Source organism: Siphateles boraxobius, unplaced genomic scaffold (assembly GCF_051911475.1).
Source record: "Siphateles boraxobius isolate OS27281-9 unplaced genomic scaffold, OSU_SipBor_1 107, whole genome shotgun sequence".
Taxonomy (NCBI): Eukaryota; Metazoa; Chordata; class Actinopteri; order Cypriniformes; family Leuciscidae; genus Siphateles; species Siphateles boraxobius.
Window position 1 is genome coordinate 457,877 of NW_027508708.1, and position 26,614 is coordinate 484,490.

General features: G+C 41.3%; 1 protein-coding gene across 4 annotated transcripts in view; it reads left to right on the top strand.

Moving 5' to 3' along the window:
• The first annotated feature begins 555 nt into the window (after positions 1–555).
• Positions 556–26,614, top strand: part of insc (INSC spindle orientation adaptor protein) — a 191,487-nt gene continuing 165,428 nt past the window's right edge. For 2 of the 4 annotated variants that reach the window (XM_077247158.1, XM_077247159.1), the window contains exon 1: positions 556–1,140. The gene's annotated coding sequence lies outside the window, so the exon portion shown is untranslated. The remainder of the gene's footprint in view (positions 1,141–26,614) is intronic. The other 2 variants (XM_077247163.1, XM_077247164.1) reach the window with 1 other exon arrangement.

Consider the following 26,614-nt stretch of genomic DNA (forward strand, 5'->3'; position numbering starts at 1 on the left):
ATTATCGCATTTACATGTTTAAATGCTCACACAATACCTACTTTTAAATCAAAGTTTAAATTATTTTTATTTGATCTGGTTTATACTTCATGAGTTAAGTCTGTCTTTTTATGCTTTGTTGGTCAACGGCAGTTGTTTTTAATTGTGCTGTATAAATACACTGAAATGAGAGCACAGTTTATTCACGTCTGTCCTTGAGCTTCATGGACATTTACTGGAGCACATTATATAACCCCTAATTATAGGCATTATTTCAAAGAAATCATTTTCCATGAGTGGTTTTACGGTCTCCATGCAATCCTTCGGGATGGAGACTGAACTCTTGCGGTGTCCGCATGGAAGCCGTCCTGAAGCGCTCCGAGACGCTCGTACTCTTAGCAGTCAACATCTGTTAGTCATTTACTCGCGGCTGAGCATAAAGCTGAGCGCGTGAGCGAGGATCTCCTTCATCACAGTCTCTTCTTCACAGACCCAGTTTCAGGATCAGGGAAATGGACTGCGTTCCTCAGCAGGTCTTTTGTTTTCATAGGCTTTTTTCTCACTTCCATGGCTGATTTTTCCAGTGTAGAAATCAGATACCCTGAACGTCTAATGGTAAAAGTCTAGGAATAACCGAACCCAGACGGCTCCTCCCTTCTTCTGAGAAACCCAGTCTCCTGTCACATAAAGCAGTGTTTTCTTTTTTCCCATGCTCTGGCTCACTGTTTCCCGGCCTCTCGTTCCTCCCCTCTCCACATCTGGATTCCAGGCCCACGTTTATTTATGCGACTGTTTTCCAGGGAGTTTAAAGTGCTGGTGTTGGCGGCTGAGCGGATCTGATGAAGTCTGCAATTACAGCTCTGCATAGCCAGTGTGATCACATGTGTGCCCACAGAATGTGCTGAGGAGAAGCCCAGACGGAAACAGCCGGGTCTGGAGCGCGGCCCAGCAGAGCCGGACTGACACACACACACACACCGCAAGCGTGGCTCTTCCAGCTCTCTAAAGGGCCGTCCGCATCGCCAGCGCAGGGACACATGGGTAATGATTAGAGAAGGAGCTGTGTCGAGGTGCTCCACAGACGCTGCCGGGACATTATGCTTCTTTCCAAAGTTTAAACTCTCAAAACTCTTCTTTGGACATTGCATTATCATGGAGACGGTACTGTAAATCCTTTTCTCAATTTTTGTGATACATGGTCAAACATATGCTTTGACTTTATTAAAACATTAGAGTCAAATTATTTTGTCAAATGTATGTGTATAATAAAGTGTTTAGTTTTACAGCAAACCTTAAGTTAACCTAAACCCAGCTCTGACTTTAGCAGTGATCTGAGTGTTTCTTTAAAGAGTCCCACACTTTGATGAACTAGTGATCAGAAGGTGGTCAGGAACAGGTTAACTGCAGGTGTGTGTGTGTGTGTGTGTGTGCGTTAGCACTGAGAGCAGTGTTCAATGAGCACAGATGAGCGAGGGACACTCAGGGACTCGGTTACGCAGCTGAAAGACTCTTTGTTCGGCCCAGGCCAGTCAGCAGTTTCTCAAAACACAAACTCAATTCCTCTTTTGCGGCTTGCAAAAAGTCTTCATAAGCAGTTATAAAGTTGGCGGTCTGTGTTTGAGAGTGTATGAGTTCAGTTCGGCTCAGGACAGCTGGTCTGCGTTTAGAAACCGTTTCAGGAGTCCGAGAGATACTTCAGTCGTGTGTGTGAAGAGTTAAGCCTGCTCTCATTCTTAATGTGTGGGCATTAAAGGTTTATTTCACCCAAAAATAAAAAATTCTGTCAGTAATTACTCTCCCTCAAGTCGTTCCAAACCCGTAAGACTTTCCTTCATCTTCAGAACACAAATGAAGATATTTTTGATGAAATCTGAGCACTACCACTTTCAAGGCCCAGACGGTAAAGACATCATTAAAGTCATCATGATGTGACTCCAGTGGGTTAAAGGGATAGTTCACCCAGAAATGAAAAGTCTGTCATAATTTACTCGCCCTCAAGTCGTTCCAATATTCATTTCTTTGCGCTGCTGAACACAGAGGAAGATATTTGTTTAGGATGTTTTTACACAGCCTATCTCGCCCCCCATTGACTACTGTATACAGGTTTGGAACGACTTGAGGGCGAGTAAATTATGACAGAATTTTAATTTCTGGGAGAACTATCCCTTTTACCTCAGTTTTATGACGCAACGTGAGTGCTTTGTGTGCAAAAAACATAAATTACCACTTTATTTACGAAAATATGAATCTCCACAAGAGCACGACGGATGATGTGTTGACGCGAGAGCATACATTATTGTGTGAATGCGCTGGAGATTCATATTTTGTAAATAAAGCACTTATGTCACTTAATAAAACTGAGGTTAAACAAATGGGGCCTCATTTATAAACGTTGCGTACGCACAAAGGAAGGCGTACGCCGCTCTCTACGCAATAAATGGTATTTATAAAAAGCAAACTTGACGGGAAAATGTGCGGTCCTTCACGCAAGCTCTGACCCAGGCGTACGCACCAAAACGGGTGAAATGAGAAATGGCGACACCGTCGGCAGATGGAAGAAACACGTGAAAGTGTGTGAAACTGTAGACCGTTGTGTAAAATAAATGGCAATACTGCCTCTCATAAATAACACGAAGACTTCACAAAGCAACAGCCTACACAAACACCCGTTTGATCGATCTGCAGTGTAAAACAAAGAAAATCAAACGAAGATTACAACAGAAATGCAAATTAACATATTTGCAAAAATAAAAGTGAAATGTGTTCTGCAATAATATTGGCATGTTATGCAATTCATCCTCATAACATCTGTAGCTTGTCAGATGCAATCAAATGGATGGTAATAAAATGCCATGATGCATCACAATGCGTAATGACGTAATGCCCACACTGTGCCCTCCAAACAACATTTTACTCCTCTTTTCCACCTCGCCAACGATCATTTCTTCTTCACATCAAGTGAAGTTACGTTTTTTTGATTTCCTCTCTGTGTTTGCCATGATTTCGCAATCGATGAATATTAACTTGTGGGCGTTTCACGGACTATTTATGGGCAACTATGGGCGTGACATGAAGCCGCAAAAGCTGCGCTACATTTAGAATTGATTGTGATTTATTAAGGGAAAACTGCGTAGGATGTGCGTGCGCACGGTTTTATAAATCTGAATAATTCTGTGCGCACGCACATCCTGTTTTTCATCCGTACGCCACTTCTGACGCAAATCCTACGCAAAGTTTTATAAATGAGGCCCCTGGAGTCACATGGATTACTTTAATGATGTCTTAAGGGCTGCAACTATCGATTATTTTGATTATTATACCTGTGTTTTTTTTACGATTAATCGATTAACCAGGTGGAAAATCTTACAATTATCATAATTAAAAATTAAAATGTTATTCCACATCCTGCCCAATGCTTCCAAACAATGTGTAATATAAAGCCTATGAAAACAAATATAGCGAAAGTATGCTGTAGGCCTACATTATGAGCAAAAGAACGAACAAAAAAACCCCACAAAAACATTACATTCTAAAGCTAAAAACAACTGATTGCTTCCTTTTTTAAAGCAGAAATTAAAACAACTAAATAAAAAATTTCTAACAACAAATATTTCGGCAAAATGTGTATTTTAGTCAGAACTAGAATGTACATTTCTGTGCGATGTTCTGGTGCTGAGATATGGCTTATTCATGTGTTCAGGTGGATGCTAGGTGGTTGCTAGGGTGTTCTGGGTGGTTGCTATGGTGTTGCTAGGCGGTTGCTAGGGTGTTCTGGGTGGTTGCTAGGGTGTTCTGGGCGGTTGCTAGGGTGTTCTGGGTGATTGCTCGGCCGTTGCTAGGGTATTCTGGGTGGTTGTGGGTGGTGATGGCGCAGTGGATAAGACACATGCCTTTGGTGTGAGAGACCCGGGTTCGAATCCACTGTGAGACACCAATGTGTCCCTGAGCAAGACACTTAACCCCTAGTTGCTCCAGAGGCGTGCGACTTGAAATATAGAAATTGTAAGTTGCTTTGGATAAAAGCGTCAGCTAAATGAATAAATGTAAATGTAAATGTGTTGCTAGGTGGTTGCTAGGGTGTTCTGGGTGTTTGCTATGGTGTTCCTAGGCAGTTGGTAGGGTGTTCTGGATGGTTGCTAGGGTGTTGCTGGGTGGTTGCTAGGGTATTCTGGGTGGTTGCTATGGTGTTGCTAGGTGGTTGCTAAGGTATTCTGGATGGTTGCTAGGGCATTGCTAGGGGGTTGCTAGGGTATTCTGGGGGGTTGCTAGGGTGTTCTGGGCGGTTGCTAGGGTGTTCTGGGTGATTGCTAGGCGGTTGCTAGGGTATTCTGGGTGGTTGCAATGGTGTTGCTAGGCGGTTGCTAGGGTATTCTGGGTGGTTGCTAGGGCGTTGCTAGGGTATTTTTGGCTGGTTGCTAGGGCATTGCTAGGCGGTTGCTACGGTATTCTGGGTGGTTGCTATTGTGTTGCTAGGTGGTTGCACCGGCGGCTCTTTCACCGAACATTGAAGTTTAACAAGACTCGCTAGTGGTAAGACTGTGCTAAATGAAAATACTCGCGGGACTTTCTAACATTTAAAGATAAGGATAACCATAAAATGTAAGTTATGCGCTGAGGTAAAACACGTGCCAGACGCAGTAAACGGCTCACATTGTCTGTTACACGGGTATAACGCTTATGATTTAGTTTGAAGCGATTATAAATATAAAGCATTCTCATGTTTCAGACAGCTTGGGTCATGTACCTTTCCCTCAGTGCTCACTCTGTGTCCTCCGCTATTTTACATTCGCATTTAATCCAAATAGATGTTATTCATGACTGTGTTTCCGAGCACAGCGTGCAGACGCGACTAATCGAGCATCAAACTCATTGTTGATAATGTTCATGATCGATAATAATCGATTTTATCGATTAGTTGTTGCAGCCCTAGATGTCTTTTCTACCTTTCTGGGCCTTGAATGTGGTAGTTGCGTAGCTGTCATCGGAGGGACAGAAAACTCTCAGATTTCATCAGAAAGATTTTCATTTGTGTTCTGAGGTTGTGTGGAACAACATGAGGGTGAGTAATCAATGACAGACAAGTAACCCTTTATAACAGAACATTTAGACATACAAAACATATTTTTGTATGTTTGGATAAATGCTGAAACGTACAATATGGTGTTTTTGCAACAATTAATTGTAAACATTATTAGGCTACATTTTTACAGCTAAAAACTTGAAGTATTTACAAAACTTTTTTTCATAAATATATTTGTATAAGTGCCCTTTTAGCATTGTATAGATAAATTGTAGATTTCTTAACCCCTACCCCAAAACCTAAACATTACCATTTTAAAGAGGAGATAAAAAGAATATAGGCTAGGCTAACATGTAATCGATAGAAATGTGTTGGAAAATTACACTTTCAGTAACAATGTAGCATTATGTAGCTGCTAATCCCACTCAAACTACTAAACCTACCCATAACCATTTTCTAAAAATATGTAAGTATAAAGAAGAAGAAAAAACAACAGTCAGACAACAAGTGTAATCACAAAAATGTATTTATTGCAAAAATGTCAAAATCGGTGACAACAGTAGTCCGAAAGACGATGTGTTGCAGTCACAGGCCTCTCTGGTGCTATAATAGCTTTATATGAGGTACAGCGCAGAGTTTAGTTATTAATCGCTGCAAATGTCAGATCAAAGGTCATGCGTGGGGTCAGAGGTCACGAGGAGCTAGGTCATGCATGGGGTCAGAGGTCACTCGATGTAAGAGAAGAGGAGCAAGGTCATGCGTGGGGTCAGGTCACAGGGAGCTGGGTCATGTGTGGGGTCAGAGGTCACGAGGAGCTGGGTCATGCGTGGGGTCAGAGGTCACGAGGAGCTGGGTCATGCACGGGGTCAGAGGTCACACGATGTAAGAGAAGAGGATCAAGGTCATGTGTGGGGTCAGAGGTCACAAGGAGCTGGGTCATGTGTGGGGTCAGAGGTCACGAGGAGCTGGGTCATGCATGGGGTCAGAGGTCACGAGGAGCTAGGTCATGTGTGGGGTCAGAGGTCACGAGGAGCTGGGTCATGCATGGGGTCAGACGTCACGAGGAGCTGGGTCATGTGTGGGGTCAGAGGTCACTCTTCCGCCAGAACTCGACTCTCTCGTGAACTCATGTACGGCTGTGGCCGGAAGCCAGTGATTAAAGATTATAATTTATAATAGATTATACATTTTAAATATGGACATTCTTCTTACAAAAACCCATGGCTTCACTTCGGAAGGTCTTTATTCACCCACTGGAGTCGTATGGACTACTTTTATGATGGATAGATGCACTTTTATGATGGATAGATGCACTTTTATGATGGATAGATGCACTTTTATGATGGACAGATGCACTTTTATGATGGACAGATGGCACTTTTATGATGGATAGATGGCACTTTTATGATGGATAGATGCACTTTTATGATGGATGGATGCACTTTTATGATGGATGGATGCACTTTTATGATGGATAAATGCACTTTTATGATAAATAGATGCACTTTTATGATGGATAAATGCACTTTTATGATAAATAGATGCACTTTTATGATGGACAGATGCACTTTTATGATGGACAGATGCACTTTTATGATGGATGGATGCACTTTTATGATGGACAGATGCACTTTTATGATGGACAGATGCATTTTTATGATGATAGATGAACTTTTATGATGGTCAGATGCACTTTTATGATGGATAGATGCACTTTTATGATGGACAGATGCACTTTTATGATGGACAAATGCATTTTTATGATGGATGGATGGATGGACAGATGCACTTTTATGATGGATGGATGCACTTTTATGATGGATAAATGCACTTTTATGATGGACAGATACACTTTTATGATGGATAGATGCATTTTTATGATGGATAGATGCACTTTTATGATGATCAGATGCACTTTTATGATGGATAGATGCACTTTTATGATGGACAGATGCACTTTTCTGATGGATGGATGCACTTGTATGATGGACAGATGCACTTTTATGATGGATGGATGCACTTTTATGATGGATGGATGTGCTTTTTATGATGGATGGATGCGCTTTTTATGATGGATGGATGCACTTTTATGATGGTCAGATGCACTTTTATGATGGTCAGATGCACTTTTATGATGGACAGATGCACTTTTATGATGGACAGATGCACTTTTATGATGGATGGATGCACTTTTATGATGGTCAGATGCACTTTTATGATGGACAGATGCACTTTTATCATGGACAGATACACTTTTATGATGGACAGATGCACTTGTATGATGGATGGATGCACTTTTATGATGGACAGATGCACTTTTATGATGGACAGATGCACTTTTATGATGGACAGATGCACTTTTATGATGGATGGATGCACTTTTATGATGGTCAGATGCACTTTTATGATGGACAGATGCACTTTTATCATGGACAGATACACTTTTATGATGGACAGATGCACTTGTATGATGGATGGATGCACTTTTATGATGGACAGATGCACTTTTATGATGGACAGATGCACTTTTCTGATGAATGGATGCACTTGTATGATGGACAGATGCACTTTTATGATGGATAGATGCACTTTTATGATGGATGGATGCACTTGTATGATGGACAGATGCACTTTTATGATGGACAGATGCACTTTTATCATGGACAGATACACTTTTATGATGGACAGATGCACTTGTATGATGGATGGATGCACTTTTATGATGGTCAGATGCACTTTTATGATGGACAGATGCACTTTTATGATGGACAGATGCACTTTTATGATGGATGGATGCACTTTTATGATGGTCAGATGCACTTTTATGATGGACAGATGCACTTTTATCATGGACAGATACACTTTTATGATGGACAGATGCACTTGTATGATGGATGGATGCACTTTTATGATGGACAGATGCACTTTTATGATGGACAGATGCACTTTTCTGATGAATGGATGCACTTGTATGATGGACAGATGCACTTTTATGATGGATAGATGCACTTCTTGTATGATGGACAGATGCACTTTTATGATGGACAGATGCACTTTTATCATGGACAGATACACTTTTATGATGGACAGATGCACTTGTATGATGGATGGATGCACTTTTATGATGGTCAGATGCACTTTTATGATGGACAGATGCACTTTTATGATGGACAGATGCACTTTTATGATGGATGGATGCACTTTTATGATGGTCAGATGCACTTTTATGATGGACAGATGCACTTTTATCATGGACAGATACACTTTTATGATGGACAGATGCACTTGTATGATGGATGGATGCACTTTTATGATGGGCAGATGCACTTTTATGATGGACAGATGCACTTTTATGATGGATAGATGCACTTTTATGATGGATGGATGCACTTGTATGATGGACAGATGCACTTTTATGATGGATGGATGCACTTTTACGATGGATGCATGCGCTTTTTATGATGGATGGATGCGCTTTTTATGATGGATGGATGCACTTTTATGATGGACAGATGCACTTTTATGATGGACAGATGCACTTTTATGATGGATAGATGCACTTTTATGATGGACAGATGCACTTTTATGATGGATGGATGCACTTTTATGATGGACAGATGCACTTTTATGATGGATAGATGCACTTTTATGATGGATAGATGCACTTTTATGATGGATGGATGGATGCACTTTTATGATGGACAGATGCACTTATATGTTGGACAGATGCACTTTGATGATGGATAGATGCACTTTTATGATGGTCAGATGCACTTTTATGATGGATAGATGCACTTTTATGATGGTCAGATGCACTTTTATGATGGATAGATGCACTTTTATGATGGATATATGCACTTTTATGATGGACAGATGCACTTTTATGATGGACAAATGCATTTTTATGATGGATGGATGGATGGACAGATGCACTTTTATGATGGATGGATGCACTTTTATGATGGATAAATGCACTTTTATGATGGACAGATACACTTTTATGATGGATAGATGCATTTTTATGATGGATAGATGCACTTTTATGATGATCAGATGCACTTTTATGATGGATAGATGCACTTTTATGATGGACAGATGCACTTTTCTGATGGATGGATGCACTTGTATGATGGACAGATGCACTTTTATGATGGATGGATGCACTTTTATGATGGATGGATGTGCTTTTTATGATGGATGGATGCGCTTTTTATGATGGATGGATGCACTTTTATGATGGTCAGATGCACTTTTATGATGGTCAGATGCACTTTTATGATGGACAGATGCACTTTTATGATGGACAGATGCACTTTTATGATGGATAGATGCACTTTTATGATGGACAGATGCACTTTTATGATGGATGGATGCACTTTTATGATGGACAGATGCACTTTTATGATGGATAGATGCACTTTTATGATGGATAGATGCACTTTTATGATGGATGGATGGATGCACTTTTATGATGGACAGATGCACTTATATGTTGGACAGATGCACTTTGATGATGGATAGATGCACTTTTATGATGGTCAGATGCACTTTTATGATGGATAGATGCACTTTTATGATGGTCAGATGCACTTTTATGATGGATAGATGCACTTTTATGATGGATATATGCACTTTTATGATGGACAGATGCACTTTTATGATGGATAGATGCACTTTTATCATGGACAGATGCACTTTTATGATTGATAGATGCACTTTTATGATGGATAGATGCACTTTTATGATGGACAGATGCACTTTTATGATGGATAGATGCACTTTTATGATGGATGGATGGATGCACTTGTATGATGGATAGATGCACTTTTATGATGGACAGATGCACTTTTATGATGGACAGATGCACTTTTATGATGGATAGATGCACTTTTATGATGGATGGATGGATGCACTTGTATGATGGACAGATGCACTTTTATGATGGACAGACGCACTTTTATGATGGACAGATGCACTTTTATGATGGATGGATGGATGCACTTGTATGATGGACAGATGCACTTTTATGATGGACAGACGCACTTTTATGATGGACAGATGCACTTTTATGATGGATAGATGCACTTTTATGATGGATGGATGGATGCACTTGTATGATGGATAGATGCACTTTTATGATGGACAGATGCACTTTTATGATGGATGGATGTATGCACTTGTATGATGGATAGATGCACTTTTATGATGACAGATGCATTTTTATGATGGACAGATGCACTTATATGATGGATGGATGCACTTTTATGATGCACTTTTATGATGGATAGATGCACTTTTATGATGGATAGATGCACTTTTATGATGGATAGATGCACTTTTATGATGGACGGATGCACTTTTATGATGGACAGATGCACTTTTATGATAGATTGATGCACTTATATGATGGATGGATGCACTTTTATGATGCACTTTTATGATGGATAGATGCACTTTTATGATGGATAGATGCACTTTTATGATGGATAGATGCACTTTTATGATGGAGGAGACTCTGCCGTGATGAGCGTCAGTGATGAGCTTGTGTTCAGCACAGAAGCACACACAGTTCTCGCTCATGATGTCCTCTAGCTAACTGTCCTTTACATTTCTGCATCTTTTCTATTTCCATGATTTGAGTGAAAGCAGAATCCACACTCAGTAGCGTGTCTCAATCAGGAGCGTACAGTTGTTGGCCCATTTCCGCGGGTCGTTTGCTATTTTCTTTGTCAACGGCAGCAGTTTTCATCCCAGGTCGTCTTCGCTGCAGGAACGAGAAGTGACTGACAGATCGCTTCATCTTCATCCCTGCCTCCTCCCGCTGTTCCTGGCTCTCAGACGCACACCTGAGGCCTGGGGAAGCGTGGCGTTTCCTGTGCACGGACTTGTGTGTCATAATGAACGATGCTAAGAATGTGGTTGAACAATACAAGAGCTTTTTCAGAGCCGGGAGCGTGTCTGAAACTGTGTGAAGCTGGACTCTTACAGCTGCTGTGTTTTGCCACAAAAGAGACTCTCGTGGATGAGTAAAAGTATTTATCTAGCAGAGATCCACCAGTGGCACAAGCGATGTGTTTGAAGTGTTGATGATCGTGTCAGTATGGGACAGATGATGGGTTAGTGCCTGAGGGAGTGAGTCTGGAGATGAAGAGGGCAGGTGTGTTTGGCTATCAGCAGCTGCCGGAGAGCGTGACTCCAACCCTTTGTGTGTGTGTGTGTGTGTGTGTGTGTGTGTGTGAGTGAAGGACGTCCCACAGGGAGTCTTCTCCTCTGATCAGCCTCTCTCCAGGAGTGTGTCGACGTGACCTGTGGCTTCACACACACTCTCAAACAACACACTTCACACACATTCTCAAACAACACACTCTTCACATACACTCTTCACACAACACACAGAGACGGGTTACAGTGATCCGACTCCCTTTAGGACAAATAGATCTAAAGATGACAATATTTTAATGGAAACACATACACACTTTAGTGTCTTCATACAGAAGATGCATAAATATCCTTAATGATATTGATACATTAAGAAGTAGTTTTATACAAAAGCATAGTAAAACAGCTTCAGTAATCCAGATCATCTCCATGTTGAACACAATGTGTGTCAGTAATTCTGCTCTGTTCAGGGCCTGATCTCAGTCTTTCTGCAGGCATTCTGGGACCTGTCCTCCGGTATAAGCAAGCATTCACTGGCATAGTATTTTTAGTGATTGCTTGGTTGGCATATAGTTATAAATGAACACTAAATGATATAATGATAGTGTGTGCGTGTGGTTCTGTTAGGGAAGGTTGTGTGTTATCATGGCAGCAGTGATGATGTGCATCTGAGAGTCTAGTTACACTTCATTCATTATTAAGCGGCTGAAGGTGTTTAGGCTCCTGCCTGCCGTCTGCTGGGAGTCTCCCGCTCCATCGGACACTAGCGTCTCTAGCGCTGGAAGATGTTCACCGAGCTCCAGAAGACGTTAGCTTTGGCGTTAGCTGTGGCGTTAGCTCCTGACAGAAACCCCCTCACGTCATCTGAGCCTATGGAAGATAGCAGCTTTTAGTCAGTTTGTAAGGTAAGACACATTATTTCTGTCTATGTCTGTTTCTCTACTGAATATATCCCTCTGTCCATCGATGTGAAGATGAGGAACACATATTCAGGGGCACTGTATTCTAAATGTCAGAGATTGTTGTGGACAGTAGTGTGGTTTATTAGACTGGTGCATTGATGGAGAGTAGGCTGTTATTGCAGTGGTGTGTGTGTGTGTGTGTGTGTGTGTGTAGTCTCTGTAAAGCGTAACCTCACTCAGACATCTGTCATCGTCACGAGGAAAGTCTTCAGTGTACATCGGCCTCATGGCAGCAGTTGCTGCGGAGGCCTTGCATGGAAGCTACTCTTTTCACTGAATAAACCTGCTTTTGTTGTGTATAATGTTGTGGTGAGGTCAGTAAGTGATGTCAGGTGGACTTTTATTCAGTGTCTATTGTCATCATGTATATTATCAAGTCAAGTCAGCTTAATTTATACAGCACTTAAAACAATATAACAATATAGATCGTTTCAAAGCAGCTTTACTGTGATAATAGGAAATTACGGTAACATAGATTGTTTTGGCTTTACAGCAGATCTAGAATAAAGTTATTGTCCAGCTAAAGTTAGTTTTGATTGATTCACTTCCGTTGTAAAGATCATTAGTTAATAAGTTAAGGGCCGCTAACACGACACCGTTCTAACAGAAAACAGAAACTTTTAATGTGTTCTGGCCGCTCACTCGCATGACAACAGTGTTTGGAGTTCGAGAACACAAACTCTGAAACAGGATCCAAGATGCAAGTTTTCGAAAGTTTTGAGAAAAGTTATCATCTCCGCGTAAACTTCAAAAACATGAATCTGTGTAAATGGTGACAGCGTGCACATGTGTCTTACGTGTTCAGTCTATAGGTAGGCTATGCGTGTTTGAATATATATGTGCGCATGCATGTAGTCTTTCTTTACAAATTGACATCGCCAAATTACTTGTCCGGCAGCAAAATACAGAATTTTAAGTCGGTTCCGTGTATCCATGCGAACTGGAATCAAGTGTACCAGTCCAGACAAAATCTGAGAAAGCGGAAGATTATTTTCCTGTTTACAAAGTTTATAACTAATTACATAACAGTGTATGTAAACTAGATTTACAACATAAATATAGGGTAGCATCTATTTAAAGGGATCGTTCACCCAAAAATGTAAATTCTGTCAGTAATTACTCTCCCTCATGTTGTTCAACCCCGTAAGACCTTCGTTCATCTTCGGAACACAAATTAAGATATTTGTGATTAAATCTGAGAGCTGGATCACTCCTCCATAGGCTTCTAAGGGTTTTTTTCTGTAAATAAAAACATGATTGTGAAAGAATTTATGATTTGTCTGATTTCTTCAAGCGTTCATATTTAATATGGTAATTTAGCTTGCATAGTCTTTTGCATCGCATATAAATATTTCTACCTTATACGGTGATCAGAATCCACATCGGATCACAAAAAGAAAGCATTCAAACATTAAAGTGAGTTTTGAGGTAAATTATTTTAAAAGTCTTTAATGCTGACAGAATCCTGCGGCGCTGGCGTCTCCAGACTCCGGTAAACCCGCCTCTGTTCGTAACTCCTCTAGCCCGAGCTGGCCCGCTCTGGACCGAGGTATTCGTCGGGCCACAAACGCTGGCCGTTGGCTGAGGAAGCCCCGGAGGTCACAGTGGGAAAGCGGCTGGCCTGATACTAGCATGCCCGCCTTTGGCCCGACAGTGGAAACGCAGCTATTGAGTCCAGCTCTATAAAGGCAGTCAGGGAGTGTTCAGGGTAGTGAGTCTGATGAGCCCAACACAGTCGCGGGTATGGTCGTGCTGACACACGAGGGGCGGCCGGTCTTGACTAATGCACGAACATGCTGAGAGATCAAATATATATGATGGTACAACTAAACTTATTGTCACTGTAGATTTTTCTGCCTGATTAGTTTTATATTGTTATATACAGTTGTTATGTGTAGGTTTGGGGGATAGAGTTAAAGCAGTGGCCCGCAGCTTATTAAAATACACTACATGCGGCTCGCATACAGTTTCACAGCGTCAACACAAGGTGTCAGCACTGGATTTTGGCCAGGTGTTGCAGTAAACCATGAGTGAAACAAAATTTGATAACTGATAAGCACATTTTTGTTGCTTATGAGAAACATTAAACGCGCCAAAAGCAGAACGAAACAGAGCTACTTGTTTATGCATTTGAAACGTGCCACTCGACCATTTATTATCTCTGCCCGTTCACTCGCTGACCGGTCTCGATCATGTGACCACTACACAGCGCAGTGAGATCCAGTTCTGCGTTCTGTGATTTAAACTAGTTTAAAGACGGATGAAACAGCGCTGACATTCTCAACACTGACACGGACAACAGGAGGAACCAATGGTTAAATTTAATAAGATTAGAGTTCTAACTCAATACGAATATTTACTGTTTCATCATACTGTTTGTGCTAATGAAAATAAATGTATAGCCTCATCCCAACTCAAGACTCACAAAACATGTAGGCTAATATTATGAATTATATATATATATATATGAAGGAGAAGTATCCGGCCCCAAGGCATGTCCACAACATCGCATCTGGCCCCGTTTAAATAAAGTTTGGACGCCCCTGAGTTAAGGGATCTAAAATATATCTATAAAATGGTAAACATGTAACTTCATAAATATATTTATGGTATAAACGATTTGTGAATATTTTATGTTTTGTTAACTGTAAATATGTAGGCCTAATACTGCTTATTTTTTAGATGTTGTCAGCATCCACCCAAACGTTTCTGCACCTGCATATGTTGCGTGTGAATGCCCAGATATAGACACTGAGAGCAGAGGATCATGGGCCTGAAAGCCTGAAGCACAGAGCGATGAGCGTCAGTCTTCAGAGTCATCACTGACACACTCACACTTTGTGTACTTCTCATTATTTGCTGTTTTGTCCTGTCATTGGCGTTTGAGCACATGCACTCATGAGCAAATATCATTGAGGAAGTGTTTGGATTGTGATCAGTAATGATGGATGCAGGGATTACGCAACACTGGGAGTTAAACACACACTGGCTTCTGAAAGTGCCTCGCTCGTGGCCGTCAGTCCTGGGGGATTTATTACACTTATACCGCAGTTACCACACGCACGTTTATATAATGTTCATCTGAAAACTATTTTCACATTGTATTTTATTCCACTGTTTAAGCATCCTGATTAGAAATAAACCTGCTGTGGAGTTACAGACAATTAATTAATCAACACCCTGGGAATATCTGTCAACCAATCAAAAACGAGAACTCACTCTAAGAAATCTTCATTGTTTCCCGAAGCTCTGTTCATCTCTACTGTCTCCTGTTCATCTCTATTGTCTCCTGTTCATCTCTACTGTCTCCTGTTCATCTCTACTGTCTCCTGTTCATCTCCACTGTCTCCTGTTCATCTCTACTGTCTCCTGTTCATCTCTACTGTCTCCTGTTCATCTCTACTGTCTCCTGTTCATCTCTACTGTCTCCTGTTCATCTCTATTGTCTCCTGTTCATCTCTACTGTCTCCTGTTCATCTCTATTGTCTCCTGTTCATCTCTACTGTCTCCTGTTCATCTCTACTGTCTCCTGTTCATCTCTACTGTCTCCTGTTCATCTCTACTGTCTCCTGTTCATCTCTACTGTCTCCTGTTCATCTCTACTGTCTCCTGTTCATCTCTATTGTCTCCTGTTCATCTCTACTGTCTCCTGTTCATCTCTACTGTCTCCTGTTCATCTCTACTGTCTCCTGTTCATCTCTACTGTCTCCTGTTCATCTCTACTGTCTCCTGTTCATCTCTACTGTCTCCTGTTCATCTCCACTGTCTCCTGTTCATCTCCACTGTCTCCTGTTCATCTCTACTGTCTCCTGTTCATCTCTACTGTCTCCTGTTCATCTCTATTGTCTAATGTTCATCTCTACTGTCTCCTGTTCATCTCTATTGTCTCCTGTTCATCTCTATTGTCTCCTGTTCATCTCTACTGTCTCCTGTTCATCTCTACTGTCTCCTGTTCATCTCCACTGTCTCCTGTTCATCTCTATTGTCTAATGTTCATCTCTACTGTCTCCTGTTCATCTCTATTGTCTCCTGTTCATCTCTATTGTCTCCTGTTCATCTCTACTGTCTCCTGTTCATCTCTACTGTCTCCTGTTCATCTCCACTGTCTCCTGTTCATCTCTATTGTCTAATGTTCATCTCTACTGTCTCCTGTTCATCTCTACTGTCTCCTGTTCATCTCTACTGTCTCCTGTTCATCTCTACTGTCTCCTGTTCATCTCTACTGTCTCCTGTTCATCTCTATTGTCTCCTGTTCATCTATACTGTCTCCTGTTCATCTCTACTGTCTCATGTTCATCTCTACTGTCTCCTGTTCATCTCTATTGTCTCCTGTTCATCTCTATCGTCTCCTGTTTATCTCTACTGTCTCCTGTTCATCTCTATTGTCTCCTGTTCATCTCTACTGTCTCCTGTTCATCTCTACTGTCTCCTGTTCATCTCTACTGTCTCCTGTTCATCTCTACTGTCTCCTGTTCATTTCTATTGTCTCCTGTTCATCTCTACTGTCTCCTGTTCATCTCTACTGTCTCATGTTCATCTCTATTGTCTCCTGTTCATCTCTATTGTCTCCTGTTCATCTCTACTGTCTCCTGTTCATCTCTACTGTCTCCTGTTCATCTCTATTGTCTCCTGTTCATCTCTATTGTCTCCTGTTCATCTCTATTGTCTCCTGTTCAGTTCTACTGTCTCCTGTTCATCTCTATAGTCTCCTATTCATCTCTATTGTCTCCAGTTCATCTCTATTGTCTCCTGTTCAGTTCTACTGTCTCCTGTTCATCTCTATTGTCTCCTGTTCATCTCTACTGTCTCCTGTTCATCTCTATTGTCTCCTGTTCATCTCTATTGTCTCCTGTTCATCTCTATCATCTCCTGTTTATCTCTACTGTCTCCTGTTCATCTCTATTGTCTCCTGTTCATCTCTATTGTCTCTTGTTCAGTTCTACTGTCTCCTGTTCATCTCTATTGTCTCCTGTTCATCTCTACTGTCTCCTGTTCATCTCTACTGTCTCCTGTTCATATCTACTGTCTCCTGTTCATCTCTACTGTCTCCTGTTCATCTCTATTGTCTCCTGTTCATCTCTACTGTCTCCTGTTCATCTCTACTGTCTCATGTTCATCTCTATTGTCTCCTGTTCATCTCTATTGTCTCCTGTTCATCTCTACTGTCTCCTGTTCATCTCTACTGTCTCCTGTTCATCTCTACTGTCTCCTGTTCATCTCTACTGTCTCCTGTTCATTTCTATTGTCTCCTGTTCATCTCTACTGTCTCCTGTTCATCTCTACTGTCTCCTGTTCATCTCTATTGTCTCCTGTTCATCTCTATTGTCTCCTGTTCAGTTCTACTGTCTCCTGTTTATCTCTATTGTCTCCTGTTCATCTCTACTGTCTCATGTTCATCTCTATTGTCTCCTGTTCATCTCTATTGTCTCCTGTTCATCTATACTGTCTCCTGTTCATCTCTATTGTCTCCTGTTCATCTCTACTGTCTCCTGTCCATCTCTATATTATCTCCTGTTCATCTCAACTGTCTCCTGTTCATCTCTATTGTCTCCTGTTCATCTCTACTGTCTCCTGTTCATCTCTACTGTCTCCTGTTCATCTCTATTGTCTCCTGTTCATCTCTACTGTCTCCTGTTCATCTCTATTGTCTCCTGTTCATCTCTACTGTCTCCTGTTCATCTCTACTGTCTCCTGTTCATCTCTACTGTCTCCTGTTCATCTCTATTGTCTCCTGTTCATCTCTACTGTCTCCTGTTCATCTCTACTGTCTCCTGTTCATCTCTATTGTCTCCTGTTCATCTCTACTGTCTCCTGTTCATCTCTACTGTCTCCTGTTCATCTCTACTGTCTCCTGTTCATCTCTACTGTCTCCTGTTCATCTCTACTGTCTCCTGTTCATCTCTACTGTCTCCTGTTCATCTCTATTGTCTCCTGTTCATCTCTATTGTCTCCTGTTCATCTCTATTGTCTCCTGTTCAGTTCTACTGTCTCCTGTTCATCTCTATTGTCTCCTGTTCATCTCTACTGTCTCCTGTTCATCTCTATTGTCTCCTGTTCATCTCTACTGTCTCCTGTTCATCTCTACTGTCTCCTGTTCATCTCTATTGTCTCCTGTTCATCTCTATTGTCTCCTGTTCATCTCTACTGTCTCCTGTTCATCTCTACTGTCTCCTGTTCATCTCTATTGTCTCCTGTTCATCTCTACTGTCTCCTGTTCATCTCTATTGTCTCCTGTTCATCTCTACTGTCTCCTGTTCATCTCTACTGTCTCCTGTTCATCTCTACTGTCTCCTGTTCATCTCTACTGTCTCCTGTTCATCTCTACTGTCTCCTGTTCATCTCTACTGTCTCCTGTTCATCTCTATTGTCTCCTGTTCATCTCTACTGCCTTCTGTTCATCTCTACTGTCTCCTGTTCATCTCTATTGTCTCCTGTTCATCTCTACTGTCTCCTGTTCATCTCTATTGTCTCATGTTCATCTCTATTGTCTCCTGTTCAACTCCTCTGTCTCCTGTTCATCTCTACTGTCTCCTGTTCATCTCTATTGTCTCCTGTTCATCTCTACTGTCTCCTGTTCATCTCTATTGTCTCCTGTTCATCTCTACTGTCTCCTGTTCATCTCTATTGTCTCCTGTTCATCTCTATCGTCTCCTGTTTATCTCTACTGTCTCCTGTTCATCTCTATTGTCTCCTGTTCATCTCTACTGTCTCCTGTTCATCTCTACTGTCTCCTGTTCATCTCTACTGTCTCCTGTTCATCTCTACTGTCTCCTGTTCATTTCTATTGTCTCCTGTTCATCTCTACTGTCTCCTGTTCATCTCTACTGTCTCATGTTCATCTCTATTGTCTCCTGTTCATCTCTATTGTCTCCTGTTCATCTCTACTGTCTCCTGTTCATCTCTACTGTCTCCTGTTCATCTCTATTGTCTCCTGTTCATCTCTATTGTCTCCTGTTCATCTCTATTGTCTCCTGTTCAGTTCTACTGTCTCCTGTTCATCTCTATTGTCTCCTGTTCATCTCTATTGTCTCCAGTTCATCTCTATTGTCTCCTGTTCATCTCTATTGTCTCCTGTTCAGTTCTACTGTCTCCTGTTCATCTCTATTGTCTCCTGTTCATCTCTACTGTCTCCTGTTCATCTCTATTGTCTCCTGTTCATCTCTATTGTCTCCTGTTCATCTCTATCGTCTCCTGTTTATCTCTACTGTCTCCTGTTCATCTCTATTGTCTCCTGTTCATCTCTATTGTCTCTTGTTCAGTTCTACTGTCTCCTGTTCATCTCTATTGTCTCCTGTTCATCTCTACTGTCTCCTGTTCATCTCTACTGTCTCCTGTTCATATCTACTGTCTCCTGTTCATCTCTACTGTCTCCTGTTCATCTCTATTGTCTCCTGTTCATCTCTACTGTCTCCTGTTCATCTCTACTGTCTCATGTTCATCTCTATTGTCTCCTGTTCATCTCTATTGTCTCCTGTTCATCTCTACTGTCTCCTGTTCATCTCTACTGTCTCCTGTTCATCTCTACTGTCTCCTGTTCATCTCTACTGTCTCCTGTTCATCTCTATTGTCTCCTGTTCATCTCTACTGTCTCCTGTTCATCTCTATTGTCTCCTGTTCATCTCTATTGTCTCCTGTTCAGTTCTACTGTCTCCTGTTCATCTCTATTGTCTCCTGTTCATCTCTACTGTCTCATGTTCATCTCTATTGTCTCCTGTTCATCTCTATTGTCTCCTGTTCATCTATACTGTCTCCTGTTCATCTCTATTGTCTCCTGTTCATCTCTACTGTCTCCTGTCCATCTCTATATTATCTCCTGTTCATCTCAACTGTCTCCTGTTCATCTGTACTGTCTCCTGTTCATCTCTATTGTCTCCTGTTCATCTCTACTGTCTCCTGTTCATCTCTACTGTCTCCTGTTCATCTCTATTGTCTCCTGTTCATCTCTACTGTCTCCTGTTCATCTCTATTGTCTCCTGTTCATCTCTACTGTCTCCTGTTCATCTCTACTGTCTCCTGTTCATCTCTACTGTCTCCTGTTCATCTCTATTGTCTCCTGTTCATCTCTACTGTCTCCTGTTCATCTCTACTGTCTCCTGTTCATCTCTATTGTCTCCTGTTCATCTCTACTGTCTCCTGTTCATCTCTACTGTCTCCTGTTCATCTCTACTGTCTCCTGTTCATCTCTATTGTCTCCTGTTCATCTCTATTGTCTCCTGTTCATCTCTACTGTCTCCTGTTCATCTCTACTGTCTCCTGTTCATCTCTACTGTCTCCTGTTCATCTCTATTGTCTCCTGTTCATCTCTATTGTCTCCTGTTCATCTCTACTGTCTCCTGTTCATCTCTATTGTCTCCTGTTCAGTTCTACTGTCTCCTGTTCATCTCTATTGTCTCCTGTTCATCTCTACTGTCTCCTGTTCATCTCTATTGTCTCCTGTTCATCTCTACTGTCTCCTGTTCATCTCTACTGTCTCCTGTTCATCTCTATTGTCTCCTGTTCATCTCTACTGTCTCCTGTTCATCTCTACTGTCTCCTGTTCATCTCTACTGTCTCCTGTTCATCTCTACTGTCTCCTGTTCATCTCTATTGTCTCCTGTTCATCTCTACTGTCTCCTGTTCATCTCTACTGTCTCCTGTTCATCTCTACTGTCTCCTGTTCATCTCTATTGTCTCCTGTTCATCTCTATTGTCTCCTGTTCATCTCTACTGTCTCCTGTTCATCTCTACTGTCTCCTGTTCATCTCTACTGTCTCCTGTTCATCTCTACTGTCTCCTGTCCATCTCTATATTATCTCCTGTTCATCTCTACTGTCTCCTGTCCATCTCTATATTATCTCCTGTTCATCTCTACTGTCTCCTGTTCATCTCTACTGTCTTCTGTTCATCTCTATTGTCTCCTGTTCATCTCTACTGTCTCCTGTTCATCTCTATATTATCTCCTGTTCATCTCTACTGTCTCCTGTTCATCTCTACTGTCTTCTGTTCATCTCTATTGTCTCCTGTTCATCTCTATTGTCTCCTGTTCATCTCTACTGTCTCCTGTTCATCTCTATCGTCTCATTACGGGTATCTTCAAAACATACAAGCTATATACCATAAGTGTATTATATTTGAATAAAACGTATATGCTCAGCAATACCTTTGGCTTAATCCAAATACTACAAACTGCACACGTGGTCTTTAATAACAAATGCACATTGATAAACAAATATTACCTATAGATTGCATACACTTTATTGAAATATGTTTTAAATGGGCTTTCAATGCATTTATGCATAATCCAATACTTTCTGAAAGCAATTTATTTCCAAGTAATGAAGTGAATTCCAAGCATGAAGAACTACTCTAAATTACTCTAATATTTAACTTACATTATTAAATATCCTGAAGTTGTAGAATACTTTATTTTGAAAGTATACTTTCAATGCATTGTTACAATGATCATTTTCAGCATATAGTTAAAATATATCTAAAATATTTTTTTAATTAAAGTGCAAATAAATACATTTATTTTTTAGAAAATATACTAAAGTACAATTATTTTAAATGGTGTTAAAAGATGTATTGTGAAAATAGGTAATGGCATGATGCTAATATAACATATTATTTTAATATATTCAAGGATAGTATTTTAGCTATAATAAATAAGTTCCTTCTCACAGGGGTTGTTCCTAAATACCTAAAACATTCAACCGTTAAACCCCTACTTAAAAACGAATCTTGGCCCTAACCAAACTTTCCAATTATAGACCAAATTTATCTTTTATTTCTAAACTCTTAGAGAAAGTTGAATTGGAAAAACTGCAGGAGTTAAATAGTGTTCTTGAAGAATTGTAATCTGGGTTTAGAACATATCACAGTACTGAGTCAGCTTTATTAAAAGTTTTTATGATATTGTATTGTCTGGTGACTCTAGGGATTCTGTGAGCCTCTTACTCTTAGATTTAAGATTTAAGTGCTCCCTCTGATACAGTGGACCACAAATACTTATCTCACGACTAGAACAATGTGTGGGTATTAAATTGGTTTGAGTCGTATCTGAATGCTAGAAGGTTTTCTGTTTGTCTGGACGGGTTCTCTTCTTCTGTTTCTGGCAGGCTTGTGCAAAATTCAGAATTTCAGAATCGGCCTCCATTCAATTCATGAATTGGAATTTGAATTGAATTGACTCCGCCCCACAGGAAGTTGAATTTGAATTGGAATGACAGGAAGTGGAATTAAGTTCATGGCAATTCAAAGAAATTCCACACATTCACACATAGGGTGACCACCAAACCAAATGTGGGAAGATTACTAAGTTTGTGTGGGACATGTTACCAACACTAAAACATAACCTGAAACTGTTATATAATGTCCATTTCACTTAATAAAAACATTTGTATTCTGCGTTTCAGCTGATAAAAATACTTTGTTATTTAGTCCCTTCCAGAAAACACAATTACATCACAATGTAACATAACACGTCTTTATTTTACTCGCCATTTAAATTCAACATCACTGAGTAAGGCAGCCGCATCATGTAGATCACTGTTTCTGAAACAGTTCTGACTAAGTCCAACTAAAATCCAACAAAATAAATAATGAACAAATAAAATATAAAACAACATGAAATTAGTTTATGATAGCCTTATATATTAAGAATATATTACACCAAACACTTTCATATTTTTAGAAAGGATGTGAATTAAAACAACTACAAACTTAAAATTTTAATTTACCGAATTATCCATTTGTTTTCTGACAGGGAACACATGGAACGAATCACCGCTCAACATTTTGATTGACAACCCACTAGTGACCGTGTTTAGTCCTTCCTTTTCAACCATTGGATTTGATTTTAAAAACGGCAGTTGTATTTGTACTTCTGACGAAGCGCTGTTAAATACAGGTGAAAAACTACGGTGCAAAAAGAATAAATAAAATGCTTTCCTAAAAAGGCAAAAGAACGCATGCAGATTTTCTTAATATGATAATTAAAAACAAACAGACTGATAAAAATGCGGGACATTTTCTCAATATGCGATGTGGGGGACGAGCGGTGAAAATGCAGTGCGGTTCAAAACAAAGCGTGACGGGTGTCACACTACTCACACAACAGAGAGAATATGTTGAATCTCACATACATTCAGTGTTAGGAAGGTTACTTTGGAAATATAATTGCTTACTGTTATAAATTACCCATTATAAATGTGGTTTGGATTATTTTATTTGGATTAGTTTATCAATGTAAATCAATTTCCTTTTAATTTGATTAGTAACTAATGAAATTACACATTTTACCTCAGTAATACAACTAAATACAATTATATTCATTTTGTAATTCAATAACATAATTTCATTAAAGTTAACTCACTCCTCAACCATGCATACATTTTGTTCTAATATATATATATGGTAATATCCAAGATGGCTGCCTCGGTGTGGGGCTCTCCAGCTATTGTGTTGTTTTTGTTCGTTTGTTCTGCGTTTAGTTATTCTTTTCCTATCAGTTTCACCAGAGACGAACTACTGGACATTAGGAAACACACACCAGATAACTTTTCTACAGTTTTTGATTATTCGGACGTCTTGAAGGACATTCTCGTCGGAGGGGCAGCGGTGTTGTTCAAACGCACGATGAGACGCAAACGCGGGAAGCGAGCCGGCGCGCTGGTTAAACTCTGCGAGCGCGGCCTCCGCACTGCACTCCCCAGTATTCATCTCGCGAATCTCCGATCCCATCCTAACAAAACGGATGAACTTCATCTCCTCACCCGCACTAACAAGGACATTTTAAACTCTGCTGCTCTGTGCTTCACTGAAACCTGGCTGAGTGAAGCCATACCGGACAACGCAATACATCTGCCGGGCTTCCAGCTGTTACGAACGGATCGCATCGCGGAGCTAACGGGGAAAACGAGAGGTGGTGGATTGTGTTTCTACATTAACGAAAGTTGGTGCTCAGATGTAACAACACTGAAGAAGATGTGCTCTCCTAATTTAGAGGCACATTTCATAAACTGTAAACCCTTCTACTCGCCTCGGGAGTTTTCCTCTTTCATTCTCGTGAATGTTTACATCCCTCCAGACGCGTGCGTGAGCGCGGCGCTACAACAGCTGGCTGAACAAATATCTGAAACAGAAAAAAGTTATCGTGACTCTCTTCTAATCATTCTTGGGGATTTTAACAAAGCAAATCTTTCCCGTGAACTACCAAAATACAGACAGAACGTTACATGTCCCACCAGAGACAGTAATGGCACTTTTCCACTGCATGGTACGGCTCGGTACGGCTCAGTACAGTTCGGCTCGGTGCGGCACGGTTCGGCTCGCTTCGCTTTTCCACTGCGTGGTACGACTCGGCTCGGCGCGGCACGGCTCAGTTCGCTTTAGCTCGGTTGCTTTTCCACTGCAATTAGTACCGCTTCAAAATAGGTGGGATTATGACTAATCATTATAGTTCATCCGCTCCTCGGCCACTAACAAGAGCGCTTCTTGAACATCTGCGCTTCTTTCGCAGCAAGTTTGTTGTTTCTTCAAGCAAGTCAAGCAAGTAGTTTTAAAACATTGGAGGCTGTTACTGGCTATTTAAATCTAGCGGGTTTGATGTCTCGCAAATACAATGACGCTAGTAGTGACGATTCTGTCTGTCTAACCCATTGTAGATCAGTGATCTACAGTGCTTCCACGTCACATTTTAGTATCGGTACGGTACGCTTGGAACCTCAACAGAGATGGTACCATTTAAAGCGAGCCGAAGCGAGCCGTACCGTACTGTACCATGCAGTGGAAAAGCGCCAAAGCGTGCCGTACCGAACCGTACCGTACCATGCAGTGGAAAAGCGCCATAATATACTGTACCACTGTTACATCACAATAAAAAATGCGTATCACTCCCGCTCACGAGCAGCTTTGGGGCTCTCTGATCACTGTTTGGTTCATCTCATACCGACCTACAGGCAGAAACTGAAATCAGCTAAACCTGTAATAAGGACTGTAAAAAGATGGACTAATGAAGCAGAGCAGAATCTACAGGCCTGCTTTGATTTCACTGATTGGACTGTTTTTTAAAGCTGCTACCAACGATCTGGATGAGCTCACAGATACTGTAACATCATATATAAGTTTCTGTGAGGATACATGCATTCCTACCAGGACATTCTTATCATTTACTAATGATAAACCATGGTTTACTGGGAAACGCAAACACCTTCGTCATGCCAAAGAGGATGCCTACAGAAGGTGGGATACAATCTTGTATAACCAGGCCAGAAACAGACTGACAAAGGAGATTAGAGTTGCTAAAAGAAGCTACTCTGAAAAACTGAAAAAACAGTTTTCATCCAACGACCCATCATCAGTCTGGAATGGCCTGAGGAACATCACCAACTACAAGTCACCATCCCCTCGATCTGTGGACAATCAACACCTGGCTGACGATTTAAATTCATTTTACTGCCGGTTTGAAAAGCCCTCATTCACACCACACACCCGGTCTGATCTGCACTTCACACATTCACCATCACCTCCTGCACTCCCATTACTCCCCCCTCCTGCCATCCAACCTGAGCTTAAGGTCTGTGTGGAGGACGTGAGCAGAGTCTTCAAAAAACAGAAGACTAGGAAAGCCTCAGGCCCAGACGGCATCTCATCTGCTTGATTAAAAGCCTGCGCTGACCAACTGGCCCCGGTCTTCACGCAGATCTTCAACAGATCATTGGAGCAGTGTGAAGTTCCCTGCTGCTTCAAACGCTCCACTATCATTCCTGTCCCCAAAAAACCCAAAATCACTGGACTTAATGACTACAGACCTGTCGCTCTCACGTCTGTGGTCATGAAGTCGTTTGAAAGACTGGTGTTGGCCCACCTGAAGGACATCACTGGACCCCTGCTGGATCCCTTTCAGTTTGCTTACAGAGCAAACAGGTCTGTGGATGATGCAGTCAACATGGGACTGCATTATATCCTGCAACATCTCGACAGACCAGGGACTTATGCAAGGATCCTATTTGTTGACTTCAGTTCGGCCTTCAATACCATCATGCCTGGTCTTCTCACAGCCAAACTGACCCAGCTCTCCATACCATCCTCGATCTGTCAGTGGATCACCAGCTTCCTGACGGACCGGCAGCAGCGAGTGAGACTGGGGAAACACACATCCAGGACTCTCACCACCAGCACTGGCGCCCCGCAAGGGTGCGTTCTCTCCCCACTGCTCTTCTCCCTGTACTCTAATGACTGCACTTCTAAAGACCCCACTGTCAAGCTCCTGAAATTTGCAGACGACACCACTGTCATCGGTCTCATCCGAAACGGTGACGAGTCTGCTTACAGACGTGAGGTTGAACAGCTGGCTGTCTGGTGCAGTTATAACAACCTTGAGCTGAACACGCTCAAAACAGTGGAGATGATCGTGGACTTCAGGAGGAATAGCCCAGCACTCCCCCCACTCACCATCATGAACAGCACTGTGGAAGCAGTGGAGTCATTCAGGTTCCTGGGCACTATCATCTCT